The 16233-nt window shown below is 38.0% G+C and overlaps 1 pseudogene across 1 annotated transcript in view; it reads left to right on the top strand.

Annotated features, from left to right (window-relative positions):
• LOC306862618 (protein Jade-1-like) overlaps window positions 1-9906 on the top strand; it is a 43471-nt pseudogene extending 33565 nt beyond the window's left edge. Inside the window, exons 10-12 of the transcript XR_013786080.1 lie at window positions 608-725; window positions 3807-3935; window positions 7390-9906. The product of XR_013786080.1 is annotated as a protein Jade-1-like (transcript). The remainder of the gene's footprint in view (window positions 1-607; window positions 726-3806; window positions 3936-7389) is intronic.
• Window positions 9907-16233: the final 6327 nt, after the last annotated feature.

Here is a 16233-nt window from a genome sequence, read left to right as displayed (position 1 = left end):
TCTGAAAATTTCGCACATAAAAAAATAAATACGACCTCACGTTGTGTCAATCACGTTTACACACTGCCTCCAAAACTTTCGTCCGTCATAAAAAATTTCGGATCTGTTTTTCGTATCCGTAGAAAGCATTTTGATAGGAAAGGATGACGAATATGAAAAAATCGATTTTCGAGACTCTGCGTGCAAGGACCTTCAGTCTGTTTAATTGTTGTTGAATTAATTAAGCATTTTATAAACTATGGCGGGGAAGAAAGCATCGCATTTCTGAGGAACTGAGGAAAAGTTCAAGTTGTCGACCTAAATAAATGAAAACAGCGGCCATGCAACACACCTACTCTTTTGGAGTCCATCATTTGTGCGGTCTCAGTGATCTTTGCATTGTATTTAGGTTCGTTGTAGGCAACTCATTGTTTATGGCATGTAGATTGAGAGAGAACGTAATCAATTTGGATTTCAGGTCAACTTTAATCTGGTTCTGAAATGTGTTGAATGTAAAATCCGTTATATGGAACGTGAGCATTATCACTGCAGTTTTTACACCAGAAACACGCAAACTCCTAACCATAGTGATTTCAGTTCGTAATATAAATGGTGTGTTTTCTTTCAGGTCAGAAACTTGTGCTGCATGGTCACACGCAGAGAGAAGATCAAACACTCTTTATGCAACCTGCAGGAGAAGATCTTTGCCTTGCAGATTCAGTTCTTAGAGAAGGACCTGGTTGGAGGTATGAAAACAATCTCTTGTGTTTTTCTTTTGCCATTTTGATCGGTGCCAGTTTTAACCCATGGCACATGATCTAAGCTGGCGATGCCCCAAAGTATAGTTAATTTACAGCATTAGCCACAAATAGGCTTCAAAATAGAACCTTCAAAAATGTTTTTTTCTATTTTAAACAATTGGTCAGTGAAAGAAGGTGCACAAACTTAAAATTTGATCAGATTTATGCTTTTTTGTTGTTGTTGTTGTATATCATTAAAAGTTGATCAAAATAAAAGAGATAATAGGATAGAATATCAAAATTAAACAGTTTTGAAACAGTCCACAATAAGCAGGTGCAATTGTTAATAGTTTAGGGCATTACGATTGGGTAAAAAAAAACAATAAACAAGCATCCACCAAAGTCTCAGTCTTTGCAACCACTTTGTAAGATTGTTCATTTGATATTATGACATATAGTTGATTTTTCTAGGTTTATCAAACAAATCTAATATCTCTCACTGTTAATGCTTAAAACAAAAAACAGTGTTCTGCATTCATGAGACGTGCCTTATGGTTTTGGTTTGAGCGTCCAGCGTCGCTGTTGACCCGTTTTTCTCACACTGCTGTATGAAGGAGCTGCGCTTGGTCGGATCCCTCGTTGCAGTGTTCATCATTCCTGAATCTCTGACTCAGCACTTCTCTCTACTCGCTGGCTTTCTGTCATCTGCTGTTAAAGGGGTCATCGGATGCCCATTTTCCACAAGTAATGAAAAGTCTATAACATGATTTGGTTAATTTCTTAATGGTAGTGTAAAACAACACCCTTTTTACCCTGTCAAAAACAGCTCTGTTCTTAGCGAGCCGTTTCAGTGCATGTCTCTTTAAATGCTAATGAGCTCTGCTGACCCCGCCCCTCTCTTCCGTGGGGTGACGAGCCGTTCTCATGAGATTGTTTACTTTAGCCGCATTTAGCCACGAAACTTGCTTACTAGTGCATTATTAGGAAAGGCGATTTGCGAAGATTCATAAAAGAACCTTTTACTCACTTCTTCTGGAGGTGAAGCTGGATCACAAATGATTCGCGCGAACATGCATTTAGGTAGATCGGGGGCACATTCCCTTCACAAACAAACGTAATCCTCTGCGTCTTCAGCGGCTCAGATGTCAGGAGTAAATGACAACTGCTATGTTCATTATTACATCCAACAACAGAACACTTCAATCGCTATGGAGCCATTCTTGTCTTCATCCCTGCTCTGGCATCGAAACATTGGTGGACTGTTCTCAGCTCACTCAGGGCGGGTCTAAGGTAAGACGGCCGTGTCAATCAACTATCGTGGGAGGGGCCTGGGTCTGTGTGACGTCACACAGCCAAGAAGCTGAGAATGGCCTGATTTGAAAAAGGGGATATTTTTTTCGGGATTAAATAAAAACCACTGGGTGGATTTTTATCATTATAAGGTGGATGTGTACACACACTGCCAACACAGATTTATGTTCAAACAACATATAAAAGTGAATTTTGCTTCCGATGACCCCTTTAAGACCCATATTTATTCTGTCTTCCAAAAAAACATACAGATTGGCATGCGGCCGCCAGGCCTGCGAGCCTCATCAGCACGGTCCTCAACCCTCAACAAGAAAGCTGAAGGTTAATCTGTGCATTATTTCCCATACGCAAGATATACACTACAACCAAAACCTCTTGACATCATATCCTCACTCAAATTCACTATAGTGATGTATAGAAGCTTTGCATGATTTTAAGTGGCTGATTGCAGCCTGATTTGTGACATTTTGTAATTGGTGGGTTTTTTTAAACCTTCATTTTTGATTATTATTTTTTAAAGCTTTAAGTGAGCTCTTCTATTTTAATTCCAGGTCATTTAAAACTACATTTAATTCAGAAAATTAACCCTGTATAAATAAATAACTACATCTGAGTTTTATTCTAAGACGCAAACTGAGCAAAAACATGCAATTTGGTGCAGATGCTGATATTTATATGGACAACAATTAAGATGAAACTCTGATAGCTTGTAATGTAAATCGTATAAAAATATGTCTTATAAACCAAAAGCTCTGTAGTTTCAAAACAAAATGCAGTGCAATGATGATTGAGAGATGAACAAACAAATATTCCTCACAAGCTTGATGATCATATAGTTTTTCTAAAAAATTAATGTCTGGATAATCAATTAAAGCTAAGCTGGTTTAGTCATCTTGGAATATAACAATTAACAATGCTTAAAATATCTGCATTATTGTATCATGTAACTGAAATGATTGTGGCTGTTCAAACTGGAAATGATTCCCAAACATATTCTGATGACGCAATTATTCCCCCACAAAATGTCATGACCGTTAAATCTGCATCAGTCGACATTAAATGTTTCTCACTGATATAAGTTGCAATAAAAATGTGCTCTTTCTGTAACAATGCACTAAAATATGAAGAATGAGTACCTAAAATAAAAAATCCCAATACTGTTTTTCAGAGTTTTCGAGGACAGTTCTCATGTTTTGTTACTTTAAATGTTCATGTTTAAATTAATTGGTTAAATTGGTTAAATTTAATTAGTCTCATCAACTAACAATTTTGTAGACTTGAATTGGATGCTATTTTAGTCTGAGTAAAATTGACTGAAATTAATTTGCATTAAATCTTAAATTTAACGGATGATTTAAAATGAAATGCACTTGTTAACGGCCAGGTTTGTTCTTTGCAGTAAACAATAAATGCAGTAAAGAGGTGCTGTTTGGTTTAGCTTTATGTTTTGCACCCTCTTGTGGACTGTTTAAAATGTTTAAAATGTAGTGTGTGCAGATCCTTTCCTCAAACTCAGTGCTTCACAAAGCTGTGCTATAGACGGCACACATCGCATGTCCTCCTGTCTTGCAGTCTGCACTAATGAGCTGATGATGTGAATCTGGTGTTAGATGAGGGAAACGTTCAAAATAAGGTTCTCAGGACAGCTTTGAGAAGCATTGAATATAATTTGAAATATACATAAAAAAAAAAAAAAAAATGTAGTTGCCAGCTGTAAGATGTTAAATTGCTTATTTTAAGTATTTTGCATGCTCTTTTACATTCTGCGCTTTATAGTAAATACTCAGAGAGGGGAGAAGATTCATCGCAATGGAGTCAGGGAACGAGTGAAAGAAAGGAGGAAGAGGAGTCCAGAAAAGAAAGACAAATGGAGATCAGATGACGACTCTCTATTCACACAGTTGGGTAAGTGTGTAACTGAATGATGTGTTCACTTTCATATACAGCTATATCTGCCAAAAAAGACTTTTGCTCTCTGAGATGAGATGAGGGGAAAGTTAGTTTTTAAAGTAATGCATTACAACATTGCATTACTCCATAAAAAGTAACGTTACTTTTATGGAAAGTAATGCGTTCCATTACTTTTGCATTACTTTGTGTCACCTGAGCTGGGCTTGCTTATTTATTTTTAAAAACAAGAAACCCATAAGTTACATTTTTGGCAACTGTATAGGCCCTTTCACACCAAAAGTGAAATTAATAAGCCTCGGCTTAAAGTAAGTGTCTCTGCACTTACTCCTAATTTCTCTCAACATAGGACAGGAAAGATGCCAGCGAATAAATGGGAAAACTAAGTAACTTGTGTTATTTATTTGAAGTTGTAACTCGGATATTTTCTTGTAAATTTAAAAGTAATGCGATACTTTACTAGTTACATGAAAAAGTAATTGGATTACGTAACTTGCGTTACTTGTGATGTGTTACCCCCAACACTGGAGATGAGCAGTGAATGTTGGGGTGATGGCCAATTCAATTTGATTCAAATGATTAAAATCAGAATGATTCAATACACTAACCAGCAGTTAGCCTTTAAAATGCAGGTTCTTAAAATACTTCTTAGGCAAGACAAACTACTTCAGACTTGTGTATTGCAGCAAAAGTAAATACAGCAAAGATTCTCAGATACATTTTTGTTCTGCTGCTCATTTTTAGGTTAACTAATAATTTATTAACTAATGGACTCTTATTGTAAAGTGTTACTGAACTGCTACTGTTTAGTCTTTAAGTATCAGGTATTTGGTGCTGTGATGAACATTGCGATAGCGAATACAGAAATCTGAATGGCTGCTTAAAACATTTAAATCCTGGTCAGAAATGGAAAGTATCGCAGCTGCTTTGTTACAGAGTTACCTGCGTAACAGCTGCTGTTTCTGCAGCGCCATCTGCTGTCAGAGCGTGAATGTGCTTGTTAGCATACAGCGCTGTTGTGCATTCTAAAAATCTGAATAATTGAATAGTTATTCACTGTTTTGAAGTGCCCACGATAACAATATAATCAGGGTTTGAAATTAACACCCGATAACCTGCCAAATGCGGGTAAAAATTATCTGTGGCGGTAGGGATGTACGATATTGGAATTCTGCCGATATTCGATATGCCGATATTTATCAACTCATTTTGGCCGATATCGATGCCGATACCGATATATTTCCTTTTGTTTGGAAACAACAAGTCTCTCCTGTGCAGAAATTATAAGCAAAATATTATTAATTTTGGTTAGTCTTTAACAAGAACTTATTTATTAGAATTAAATAAAAAAATAAAGGTTTTTTAACAGTACATTGAAGCTTTGAAAATAAATATAAATCAACTATATCAATCGCTGCATTTTTTCCCCCAGAAAGATGCAGTGTTAACCCTAATATTTTATTTTAAGATTTAACATTTGTAGATGGTCTAAAACAAAAGAGTTGTAAAAATTCTGAAAATCTTTTAGAGCTCATGATTTGTTTAAAAAATTAAACGTTACACATTGATGAATAAATCAGTATATATAAAATTATTTAATTTACAAGTGTCATGTTTGGGATTTTTTTTTTTTTTTTTTTTTTTTCCCATGTAAGCTATAGCTTCTGACCATTAAATCAAAACATACTTATTTTATTACATCAATTACTGCTTTATTTAATCAGAAACAGTCTAAATGTTATTTGTGTAGGCTATTTTACTTTTAATTTAATTAGAAGTAGGCCAACTGCGCCCCTACTATTAAAACTCCTTACCGAACGGGCATTAGGACCTGGGGGAGGCTGTCACTGCTGCCCCTGCTTGTGCTATAACTGTTTACTCTATCCCACACCGAACGCGTCATTCTGTACATGCCTTCACACATTAAATGCAGCGATCCAAAACAGTCAATCTATTCATCATTCAGACAAAACTTTGCTTCAAGAATGAGCCACATTGCTGACGTGATCTAATCGCTAGCACACCTTGAGCACATGCGAGTTAACCCCTTCCCCTTATCGGCAAGACATATCGGCATAATTTTGCATGTCAGGCCGATGCCGATATTTACATTTAAAATCATTATCGGCCGATTTCGATATCAGTCCGATAATATCGTGCATCCCCATGTGGCGGGTAACTCTAAAATCACTAGCCAATTTTTCAAGTTACTTTTTCGTAAATTGTTCACTCATTAAAGAGGTCATGACATGGATTTTTTATTTTTATTTTAATATGTTCTCGAGGTTTACTTATAATGTTAATAAAGTTTTTTTGCACAAAAAAAACATGTGAAATATTATTTATTTATCTCTGAAACGGACTTCTCAGTAATTTGCCACTGGTATGATTGGCTAACGTCATTGGATAGGAAACAGTATCAAGGTCCCCTCGCTATTGCATGTGAGTGTTTTGACACATAATCAAAATAAAACGGTAATTTCCAGACAAAGCTTTATTAAATCATGTAATTACGGTTTGTGATGCAGCTGCAGTCAGATAAAGTATGCTACAGCTTCATCTTTCAACAAACGTTTCTTTGTAAACGGGCCTCAGTGTCATGGAGAGTTCACAAAGTAAAATGTTCCGGACAATCCTCTTGACACGATCCGGGATGCCATTTAAAAATAAACTATCCACTTGTTCCTTACGCCGGGATCCTTCAGATATCTGTACAAAGACGTGAACGAGCTGTTTAAACCAAACGCGTCGAAGCGAACGCTCTTTCTCTGTATTTGTCCTGACGACAGACCCGAGTGAGTGGACTGTGTCAGAAAGTGAACGCACATCTGTGTACTGTATCTAGTGTAGACAAGATAGAGGAAGTTATTGTAATTTCTGTTTGCTTTTGACGCGACACTCGCTTTCAGCGTGATCAAGCCTGTTAAGTGAGTGAATGCCAGTGGGCGGGGCTTATGATGCCCATGAAGAAGACTATTAGTCGATGTCTTCCTCTGGAGGCGTGTTTATGCAAACAACTGGTGCTAGGTGACGTCACCTTGCCCCATTGCCCCAACTGAAGACTCACCTGGATCTACAAAATAAAATAGGACCCATTATGATCAGCGACGCTGATGTCGTCTAGACTGGATGCGGCGCGACATGACCAATCCTGATGTAAACTGATGCCTCGTTCCATTTATGACTTACTGACAAAAGTGTTTTTCAAATTGCAATTCCCTCTTTGTCACATCCAGTGTGGACAGCCGAAAGCTGTTGGTTTATATTGGTCAAAAAAAAAATTTGGCTAGTAGAAGTTATGAATGGCTGGCAATTTAAAAATTTAGTTGCCAAATTGGCTTGTGAGTGAAAAAATTTAATTCAAAACCTGAATATAATGGCTGTTCATTATTGTAATATAAAGTATTACTGTATATCAGCACATGATGTTTAATGTATATCTCTTCCACAGGTTTCTCCAAATCCTTCCCGCTGGACGGCTCGCTGTTTGACAGCTGGCTGGCACAGTCCGTTCACATCACGGCAGATAACATGCTGAGCCAGTGGTCTCTATCCAGAGAGACGCGCGATCCGTCGGTTAGCCTCCTGTCAGACCAGCTCCTGCAGGATGAGGAGAGCCTCCTCAGCCTCATGATGGACCACTCCATCAAGTCCACCTGGAAAACGCCCCAGCTGGGCCGCAAGCCGAGGGGCGCGCCGCGCAGCCGCAGAAAATCCGTCTCGCTCCCGAGAATCGGATCTGCGGTTAAAGGCAAGGCCTGGCCCAAACGAGGAGAGAGAGCGCGTCATGTACATCACACCCGCAGCAGCGACGGCAGACCGGACCCTCTGCAGCCAGCCATATCCAAAATGGACTCGTGCCACATTTCTGAAGAGCGTGGCTCTTGCGGATTTGTTGTGGATAAGAAGAGCGGCAAGCGCTCGCAAATGGCCTTGCGTCTGCGTCTACCTAGACAGGGCAAGTCACGCTCTAAGAGCAACTCGACGGAGATCTCCCTTCCCAACAGCACTGGGAACAACACCTTCACACCCGACACTGAAACGGACGGCTATTTCTCTGACGCGGAGCAGAGTGACAGTGAATTGCGCTCGTTTAGCCGGAAGCTGCGCTTGCCCCAACTGCATGCTGGGAAGGAGGAGGTAGTGCGGCGACGCGTGCTTGCCTCCTAAAACCATTTTCGGATGCCCGTCTCTCTCCCGTTTCTAGACCTTCAGATGTAACGGGGGGTGTTCTTTTCTAGCTTCATGTGTGACACTACCTGTCAGTTTTTGAACAGTAAGATTTTAATGTTTTTTTTAAAGAAGTCTCTTCTGCTCACCGAGGCTGCATTTTTTTTTATTTTTATCCAAAGTACAGCAAAAACAGTAAAATTTTGAAATATTTTACTGTTTAAAATAACTGTTTTCTATTTTTGAATGTTTTAAAGTAATTTATTCCTGTGATTTCAAAGCTGAGTTTTTAACATCATTACTCCATTCACGCGATCCTTCAGAAATCATTCTAATATCTGATTTGCAGCTCAAACAATATTTAGTATTATTATGTTGAAAACAGCTGCATTATACATAAATGTCTTTATCATCACTTCTGATCAATTTAAAGCATCCTTGCTAAATTAAAGTATTAATTTCTATAATTTCTGTCCCCGAAAAAAAAAATTATACTGACTCCAAGCTTTTGAATGGTGTAGTGTGTAATGTTACAAAAGCTTTTTTATTTGAGGTAAATGCTGATCTATTCATCAAAGAATCCTGAAAAAAATGGACTGAACTGTTTTAAATATTGATAATAATATTAATAATCAGAAACGTTTCTCGAGCAGTAAATCAGTATATTAGAAAGATTCCTGAAGTGATCATGTGACACTGAAGACTGGAGTAATGATGCTGAAAATACAGCTGCAGATCACAGGAATACATTGCAGTTTAAAATATATTCCTATAGTAAAAATATTCACAATATTACTCCTTTTACTCTATTTTGGATCAAATAAATGCAGGCCTGGTGAGCAGAAGAGACTTCTTCAAAACAAAAATCTGACTGGTAGTGCATATTAGTCCGTCGCTTACATTTATGCAATCGTAACCATTTGTGCTTGACAAACCGCAAGAAACGAAAAAGTCTAAATGAACACTGTTGGATGTGTCCTCTTGGGAAGCAATAGGATCTGTCCTGGAACAGGGACGATGACGTGGGCATTATGACGTCTGTTCAGGTTGTTTGTTTTATATGAATATGAGGTTGTGTGCCTCCAGAGGATACGGCTGCTTTAAAATGATGTACAGAGAAAAAATGACACAAATAAGCACAAATAGCCGTCGGGGAATGTAGCACACATATATCTGTCGTATCCACCGCCTCATTCGCTTTGACAGAGACTAGACGTACCGGAATAACACGTACATCCTTGCGTGTACGTGCATGCCAGTGGGAAGATCAGCTTCTGTCATGGGTTAATCTCACGAACATGAAGCCTGCTGTAGGAGGCGTGCGACAAGCACATTTTTATGTTTGGTCAATCCATCTCGAGTGGTCCGAAGTTGTAAAGTTGGTTGCTTGACCGTTTTTAATTGTTCTAGTTTTTGAGGGATTTACCTCTGTCTATTTGCATTGCAAAACACCAGTTTTGTACTTACTTGGTTTAACCACGGTGGTTGTCGTTGTGTCATGGTGCACAACAAATTTTGGGTCGTTTATGGAAACCTCAGTAACCTTGGCTCAGAAAAATACAAGACTGGTCTTTTTACGTTCATGGCAGCATGCTGAGTAAAATGGTACCCAATTGTCCCATGTCGGCAATTTTGGGCATCTTGCCATTTTGATTTTTTTTTTGGTGGGGGGGGGGGCTTTATTTTAAGAATGCATTGGCATATCATTATGAAACTTGGTATGTGTCTTAGGCACCATGCCCTGAAGGTACTCAAAAAGTTTTGGGGCAGAACCACCTTGTGGTCAGAAATTATATATAAAAAAAAAAAATGTGGATAACTTTGCCTATTGTCATGATTCCTTGGATCATGCCGAAAATAACAGTTTTATTTGTTGAAAACTTACTTTTTCGATCTTCACCTAGACCGTTGTTCAGATTGTCACCAAATTTGGCTCAGATCATCTACAGACCATACCGGCAAAAACTTTATGGATTTCATGTCAATAGCTGAAATGTTTTTTGTTTAACGCATCAATTTTGATTGCATGGTGCCAAACTGCATCTAAAGCTGTATCTCTGCAAAGCTTTGACATTCTGACACCAAACTTTGTGTCATTGTCACTTTACACTGACCACACCGCATCAATTTGATAACAATGCTACCTATTGGTGAAAAGTGATGAACCATTAAATCATATTACTAATGATTGAATTTATAATTTTTTCAGCCAGTTTGAGTAAAATCACCTTAAAATGTCTTTAATCACCCACTGTTGCGTTTGGTCTGATCCTTCTTGAATTGATTGCTCCTCATTCTGCCTCTGTTGTGCTTGGCCCCTTAATTGCTGCTTGCAGCTATATTTACATTTGGAATTAAATTAAGTCTAAGGAACGTTCATGTGCATTTGAGAGAAGTTTTTGATTCAAGGAGCTTCAGGACCATCTTGAGCAAGTGATTTTTCTAAGCCAGGATACTGAGGTTTCCATAAACATCCGTATGACCCAAAAATTGTTGTGCGCCATGACAAAAAGACATGAAATGTAAAAATGGTGGTTTTGCAATACCAGTAGGTGGAGATAATTAACTCAATTGGACCACTTGGGATATTCCAGTTACAACTAATTATAATGTCTAGAATTTTTGGGAGGATCTTTTTGTGAGATTCACTCTGATATCTGGCAATTTCTTTTCCACTTATTTCAGTTCAATTGTTCAGAAAGAACCGTTGTTGTTCTTCATTAAGCGTGCCTTCTGTAGCCCCCCCAATCAAGCGAATAATCAGCATGTTTGATTGGCAATCAGAAACGAATGGCAATCAAAAACTAAAACTTGCTTGGTCCAAAAGCTTGTATGTAAATGTCGAGGTTGTAGAGATTCTAGGTGCCTAGAAAACAGCATTGACAATGCTAAAATCATCAATCCTGCTTTAGCAAAGTGCTGTTCATGAACCAACTTCTGTCAGTCAAATTGGATTCGCACTTGTCCTCAGGCTTTGCTAATGTTCTCCCTCTGATTGTGACGTCTATTGAATCAACCCATGGTGTTTCTCTCAGGGTTATAGAGAAGAAGTGATTGCAATCATCTGAGATGTTTAAACCTGTACATTCACAAACAAGTGTTTATTTGCCAAAACATCACGTTTTGAGATGATCGTCTCACGGTGTAATGATGAAGCACTTAGTTTCTTTTATTTTATTTTGTATGATGATGCCAAAGAAAAGTAAGTCGGCATATGCTCTGAAGTGGATGTAAACTTTGTGTCTGGATCTTCTAAAGATCTCAGCCTGCACTGATGTCCACCCGTACACTCCTGGACTGCATCATCAATCGAGTATCGTCCTCATCCGCGATCACATACGTGACCTCCAGTGATGCTCTGTCCAGAAATGTTTTGTTTATGAGACACTAGCGTCTGATATGTAACGTGCGTGATGCGTGTCAGTGATCGAAGGGTTAGTTCACCCAACCCCAGTTCTGTATTCAGTCTTGTTGTTCCAACCCTGTTTTGCTATTCTTTTCCATACAGTGAAAGGGTCCAAAACGGACAAAAAAAATAGTCCATGCGTTACATTCCAAGTCTTCTGGTGTCCAAATTGAAGCATCTATTTACTGAATACCTTCCACAGTCACCGTAGATCTCGGCAAGTATGCGAATAGCATCGTAACCAATGGACTTTTCATCGGAAGACTAGAATATACTCCACAAAACAGTCATTTTGTGTTGCACAGAAGAGTCGTTCGGGTTTGGAACGATGCCGCGGTGAATGAACGATGGCTGAATTGCTTCACTCCTTCACTGGCTTAAACCGCAACGGCCGTCTGCTGTATCCGTACAGACCACAGACAGCAACCTGTACAGATTTCATGTATCTTAGCTGCTTTAATAGGGACTAATCATAGTGCTGGTCATTTGCCGTTCTCTGGTTCAGTATGCACCCAGCGCAAACATGGAATACTGTGCCTTTAGTGACCTAGTTTCAGCCTCCTGCAAGAGTTCACGCTTCTTTATCATGCTTCGTTGCCGTTTGTGTACCAAAACTATAACATATACTCTACGTAATCTCTGTAAATGTTCAGCTTCTGTGCAATCATTTTCCTCCCATGACGAGTAGATCTCAACACTTGTATGTTGCTAGTGAACCGCCTGCTTGAACGACAAAGGGTAACTAGTCTTTGCATTTGGTTATTCTTTATAGTCTCTACTGTTGGCTTTCCCTGGAAGGGTGAATAGCTGGAAATCATCCAGACCATCAAGGGGTGTGCGATATTGACAAAAAAAATTATATCGCAACATTTTCTGTGATTTTTATCGCTAATGATAATTTGATGATTTGTTGTGTGTTTTTGTGCTGGTACGTTGGCTGGTTTAAGCCTGTCATGGCTCACAAAGACGTTCATATTCTCTTAGTCGGCAGCAGTGACAGAAATTAACTTTTCTATAAATTTTCCATCTCAAACGGCATTTATATGTATTTACACGGACTGTTCAATGCAAATTGGAGGTGGCATGAATGCAGTTACACTGCAATTACAAATGCACTGTGTCCTAACCAAACATAACGTGACAGGATTCCAGTGACAAGCAGTTTGTCAGTCAGTCCACACCAGACACGGCTATGCGACGCAACAAGATCAAATTTCCCAGCCAATCAGAAGCATGTGTGGGCGGAGCCTCTCTGCAAGCACACTGCACTCCCAACGAAATGAATGTTTATAATCTAATATAAATATTAGATACCTTATTAAAAGTATACTAAGTGACTGACACTATCATTATGAAATACACTTGTTGGCTTGCATTGAGGTCACTGTTTTAACATACATATTTGCTGTAATTTATTTTCAATATCTGAGGAAAACTGTATTGTTGCTTTCAGTATAACTATAAAGGTCACGCAAAATGATATTCAAATTCATATTAGACACTTTTAATGTTGAATAAAGCACATAATCAGTACCTAATATTAACACGTTTTATTACGATATTAACAGCGTTTTTCCAGCTGCGACATCACAGAAAATAGAAACCACTGTCGCTTGTCACTGGGACGTCTGGTTAGGACAAAAACTCTGATTTACATGGAAAAGATCTGGTTAGGACATTTTTAATGTTTTAAAAATAACATTTGGGATGAATAAATATAAAAAATTAAACAATGTTTTGAAACTAAAACCACCAGTAGGTGGCAGCAAGTCACTTGTCTTAATGAGGGAGTCGTTGAATCGTTCCCTCAAACGATTTGTTCAAAAACTTGGATTCATTCAGTTACGAAGGGCTCACAATGTTTTTGTGGCTATTTTCATTGGCCGAAATACAGCAAAAACAGACAATACTGTCTTTTAACTCATTAAAATCAAAATCACATTTGCAAATGTGCTGATATTTGGATAAACGGCACTTACAGTATGCTCGTGTGACATCACTGAACTACCAGATGATATAGGACAAACTCATAAATGCCATTTTTTTTATCTTAAATCTTGAATTTTGCATCATTCTGACTGCATTCTTGCTAGTCTACATCATGCGGTGGAATCGTGCTCTAAGACATGGTTTTGTTTGGTTTTTGCGACGCGATTGACAAACATCAGCTCTCACATCGCTAAAACAACAATTAGTATGTTATCCTAGAAGACGCACATCGCACACCCCTAACACCCAGCTTTTCTTTAGGGTTGAGTGGTCAGTTTTAAGCACATCTTGCCTACTCAATCCGTTGAGAAAGTGAAGTGAACATACGATTGGGCCCATGACGGCCCATTTATTCTTCTAATGGAACGGGTTATTGAAGAAAAGTCATATTTCATCCACAGAAATAAAGTGAAGCCAATTTGTAGGACCATTACCCTTTTTTTGCATTTATAAAGATGTCTGGACATCTTATTATTATTAAAGTCAGCATGAATAAGATTCATTACGAAAAGTACTTCTACTTTTATGAGTTTCTTTAATGGTTTTTTGTGAAGTGAGGCCCTCACGAGCTTCACCCAAATATCCTTCAGTGTTGTCGTTCACTTCTGATGCTCCGTTCAGATGTGGGTCAGTTCACCGACGCTCTGAACTCCTGCAGCGCCTCAGAAACCTGTCGGGAAAGATCTCTCGCTTGTCCAGCTGCAGCTCTTGCTGTCATATCAAAGTCCAAACTCTCCTGTCTCGATTACTATGCAGCGTAATTTTCCCACAAGCCCCTGCGACTGTCGTTCTCTCTTGAAAGAGTAAATGAGGCACAGGAGAGGTGAAGCACTTGTAGTCCATTAATAATCACACGTGTCCTGTAAATCTTCCGCTCGACACGGTTAGGATACGATGATTGAATGTTGCAGGAGTTTATCCTTGATGTTCTTTGTTTCAAAGAATGTTGTGCCATTTGTTAATAGCAGAGAAAACTATTGAACATATAATTAGAAAAAAAGAAAGAAGAGCTATTTTAAATTATTTTAGGCTTTTTTTGCAATATTTATTTTCTTGTATTGGAAATCTTTATAGAAGGAAAAAAGACAAGTATTTTTCATCAGTGCAAAAACCTATTTTTTCCTTTTTGTACATTTTCCATGTTAAGCAGTCTTTAGAGCAATATAATGTTCATGTGACTGTATGTGCATGCTGTTTGTGATGCCTTAATAACAGCTCCCGTCCCATCATCGCCAGCGCTCGGCTGTGGTCGACCAGTGCAGTCAATAAAGCTGTGCTTTCTGTCTAACGACTCTGTGCTCTGTCACTACACCACACGCACAAAACACAAACACTCCAGTAGAATAATCAATTTTAGTAAAGTCACACCAGTAGGTGGCGACAAATAACTGTTTTTATGAGGGAGTCATTGAATCATTCATGCAACTGATTCATTCAGGAGTGGAACAGACATGCTTGGTGGTCTTAGTTATTCAATTTTTAACAAAAACTGGCATTACAAATAACCTAAGTCACTACTAAATTGTATGTAGTGTAAAGTAATTGCATGCTTTCCTGTAGCTCAGATAGTAGAGCATGGTGCTAGCAACGCCAAGGTCACAGGTTCGATTCCCAGGGAAAGCAAGAGCTGATAAAAATGTAAAACTGTAACTTGAATGCAATGTAAGTCGCTTTGGATAAAAGCATCTGCTAAATGCATGAATGTAAATGTAGAATGGACATGATGACTTGCATAAGCATAGAGACAGCCATTGAGTATTACAGTTGATAAATCTTTGGCATAAAGCTCTAAAACACAAAGCTCTTTAAATCGCTAGCCAAAACAAACTGGATTCAAGACTCCAAATTGTGCTCATATGAAGACGTCTACCCACCAACAACACTGATGTGATCTGCTGTAAATATCCCATCAGTAGCTTTTTAGAACTTCTGCATTGGCAGTAATGTTACTGTAATATATATCTACTCAAATATGCATAAACACACAAATGCGATGCATTATTACTACAGTATTTCCAAAATTTGTGAAAACTTGTGTTTTGTATGTGTAACATTTCCCATATCCAACAGGAGATTTTTTTTGGGGCATGCATGAAAATAAATAAATATGCCTAACATATTTCTGCTAAACATATTTGGTATCAAGCCAGTTACCACAGAAAATGATTTCAATGTAATTATTAAAATACACAGTTTCATAATTATGGCCACAAGATGTCTTGGGAATAAGACTTGAGGGAAAAAATGGATGGCCAAATGTTTGATATATGCAAGGACACTATAATCAGATATAAAGCATGTTTCAAACTGCAATTACATCATAAACAGAAGTTCTATGGAAGCCTGTGTAACAATATTCAATTTGAAAATTCAGTTATGTAATGCACATTTGCTGTATAGTTTTTAAGTTGCAAAGTAAAATGAAAATGTATTACCCAAACTGATGAGATATGTTTAACATGTCAAAGCAAAAATAATTGCAAAATTATCATAGAAGTTATTTTCCTTAAATGCATCGGACAGGACATTTGGGATTGCATTTTCATTAAAATATGATAAATGTAGCAAAATCCAGTGTGGATTTCAAAATGCATTCTGAGCCAAAGGTATAATGACCAGAAATAGATGGATATTTATGTGTTAATGCCAAAATATTGATTTATTTTTAAATGCATTGACACTCGCAATTTTTTTTTTATTACATTTATATACTTAAGTATTATAATACCA

Source organism: Barbus barbus (genome assembly GCF_936440315.1).
Source record: "Barbus barbus genome assembly, chromosome: 43".
NCBI lineage: Eukaryota > Metazoa > Chordata > Actinopteri > Cypriniformes > Cyprinidae > Barbus > Barbus barbus.
Note: the sequence above shows the minus strand (reverse complement) of the source record. Positions and strands in the feature narration are given on the sequence as shown.